The sequence below is a fragment of the Protopterus annectens genome, chromosome 9.part0 (genome assembly GCF_019279795.1).
Source record: "Protopterus annectens isolate FY-2018-M chromosome 9.part0, PAN1.0, whole genome shotgun sequence".
In the NCBI taxonomy this organism is placed as follows: domain Eukaryota; kingdom Metazoa; phylum Chordata; order Ceratodontiformes; family Protopteridae; genus Protopterus; species Protopterus annectens.
Genome location: NC_056743.1, coordinates 474,806,035 through 474,809,112, shown reverse-complemented (window position 1 = coordinate 474,809,112; position 3,078 = coordinate 474,806,035). Strand labels below are relative to the sequence as shown.

At 39.6% G+C, this 3,078-nt stretch overlaps 1 non-coding gene across 1 annotated transcript; it reads right to left on the bottom strand.

Moving 5' to 3' along the window:
• Positions 1-306: 306 nt before the first annotated feature.
• Positions 307-378, bottom strand: TRNAC-GCA. Its single transcript has one exon. It is a non-coding gene; the product is annotated as a tRNA-Cys (tRNA).
• Between the last annotated feature and the right edge of the window lie 2,700 nt (positions 379-3,078).

Sequence of the window (3,078 nt, the reverse complement as noted above, 5' to 3'; positions counted from 1 at the left end):
GAAGGCATTTGACAGACTGAGCTACTGAGTCACTGCAAAAAGTCACTTTTGCAGGGGACATCTGAATTTGAACCAGGGACCTGTTGATCTGCAGTCAAATGCTGACCACTGAGCTATAACCCCATACCAAAAATAGCATATTCATACAGACATATTCTGCCTGTTATGGGCTTGAACCCAGGACCTACTAGACATAAGACTGTAACTCTAGCCATGTAGCTAGTTGGATATTAATAAACACCTCTGCCAAGTGTCGAACCTGGTCCCCTCTCAACTATAGCAAAGAGGCTTTTAAGCCACCCTTGTAGGGAGCACCCGGATTTGAATCAGGGACTTCTTGATCTGCAATCAATTGCTCTACCACTGAGCTATACCCCCATCTCTCAAAAGATGTGGCTAATGACAGATTCAAACCATCAACCACATCACCAATGCTAATGTTCCTAGCCTACTAAGCCACACAAGCTGTATGAGGACACTTAGGTTCATAGGTTAGTACTAGGCTACCTGTCCTTGTGGGCCACTAAGTCTAGCCAATTGCCCCCTGTGAGAATCAAACCTTGAAGCTAATGCCTATAAGGTAAACACCTTAATCACTATACCAACCTCCCACTTCACAAATATGAAAGTTCACTCCTCCTCCTTTCTGAGTCAGTGATATGATTATATTTGTTGTAAGGACATATACATACACACAGAGTGGGCTGAAGTGAGATCAGAGCCCCTACCTATCTAATCTAACATACTATATATCACAGTGCTTATCACATGCACCACAGCTTAAGTCCAGAAGGAGCTCCACCTGTATCAAGATTATATCGCCCCAGATGGGACTCAAATCCACAAACCCTGGCTTAGGAGGAAAATGCCTTACCCATTAGGCCACTAGGACCTGACAAAGCTAATATTAAGTAAAATTCCTGTCAGAAATATTACATAAACAAAATGGGGCCAAAATTACAATTTAAATGAGAAATCCACTTAAGTTGTACATCTACTCAAATACCTCAAATAACAATGAATCCAAACATCAGACAAAGGAATTCTATATAAACTGAAGAAAAGCTCCTGTCTGAAATATTTTAGAAAAATACAGTGCCCAAATCGTGATTTAGATGTAGAACATACTTTTATGCTCAATGGTCTCAAATAATCATTGGGCCAAAGAAAAAATGCAAGTTTTCCTGACAAAACTTTCAAAACAAGCTTTTGCTCAGTGGAAATAACAGCTGCAAATTACTAGCAGTTATGGCAGTACAAAATAATGAGAAAAACTGCATTGAAAATGGCCTTTGTTCAAAACTTAAACAATCAGAAATAGCCATAAACATACCTCTGAAGTGCACCTCATTATGAGGAACGTACCTCATTTGGGGGTCCTAAAAAGTTCATGTTCCTCGAAGTTCCTCAAAGTTCCACATTGAAAGAGTCTGTCACATATTCAATGTTAGGACTTTTTTTTACTTGAAATCCATGGTAAATAGAAATTAATCATGTTAATTCATTAAAGAACCGTCTTTATAAGTAAAACCAGCATATTTTAACCGTTCTATGACCTTTCTAGTTGAAGTTGTTAGTAAGCCATTAGTATGTGTTCCACATTTTGCTCATTTTGGAGATGGAAGGTTGAGAGATATGGCCATAAAACACTAAAATGGTAAAAAAAAAAAAAAAAAAACCTACAGAAACACAGAGAGCTTAAAAGGAACCTTACAAATTGTATGCGGTAATCAAAAGCAGTCTAAAAGTATATACAAATTTTACATAAGAAAAACAAAGCAAATCAGCAGAATACACTATTCCAGCATGGACAGAAAATAGCAGAGCTAGGAAATAAAGTCCAAAAGGGGTTTCTTATCTGAGCTCTGCAGCGGTTATCACCTAGAAACTGAAGCTATATCCCAACAAATCATTCTATGACTGTGGCAGAAGAAAAATGAAAGGGTTATGGGAGTGTGAAGGGCTGTCCTGGTCCTGCCATATGATTTGTCATTCTCATTCACAGACTTGCAGTGGGAGGAGTTCTGAGCTTTGACAGACTGCCAGGGGGGAAGGCATTCAGAGTTCATTTACACGCAGTTCAAAAAACATGGTTTATCTAATCAAATACAACTAAAAGTCCAGAAACAGGTTACATAGGAGAGTTGCAAAGAACTCGGATGGATGCCCATAGATACCAATTACAAATAAAATGAATGACAAACCAATATCAGTGCACTTTGCCCTGTCTGATCATTCTATATCAGATATGACTGTTATGATTCTTAAAGAACATTTATGCACACCTTTGGAAAGAAAGTACAGTTGTGTAAAATCATACCATAATGGTAGATGTCCTTGCCTTCATTGCTGCAGTATTCTTAACAGATGGGATTCCCTGCCATGGAAGCCCGACATCTGGCCAGTCTACCAAAGCCTACCATTGCTTTAAGGTACACCAAACATCACTCAAACGCTCCTTGCATAACGTAGGGCATAAATGTGACATTCAGCTGTACCATCTACAGCACTGATTGCCCCAGTAGGAACACCAGTCCAAGGAACCCAAGCAGTAACCTGTACATCCAGGAAGGCAAAGGACTAGGGTGATGGAGGGAGAGAGTGAAAACTGCAGTAGTGAAGGCATAGACAGCTACCATAATGGTAAGATTTTACACAACTGTACTATGTCCATACATTTACTGCTGTAGTATTCTTAACAGATGGGAGAGTGCCAAAGCTCAAGAGGAAACTTGGGAGGCTTAAGGAGCAGAAAAGTCCCCTAGAAAGCCACGAAGAATGGCACTAGCAAAACCAGCCTTAGCTATAGAGATACCATCCAACTTGTAGTGCTTGGTAAAGGTACGAACAGAAGTCCAGACAGCTGCTCCAAGAATAGAATTAGTATCCAAGCCCTTAAAAAAGCACCAGAAAAAGTCACAACTCTAGTAGAATGAGCCTTAACTGAAGAAGGAAGCCTTTTGCCATGAAAAGTGTAACAAAAGGAAAAACATTGAATTTTCTAATAGCCTTAGTCTTATCCAAATAAACCCTGAGCTGCCTATGCACATCCAAAGTATGCAGCACCCTTTCACTTTC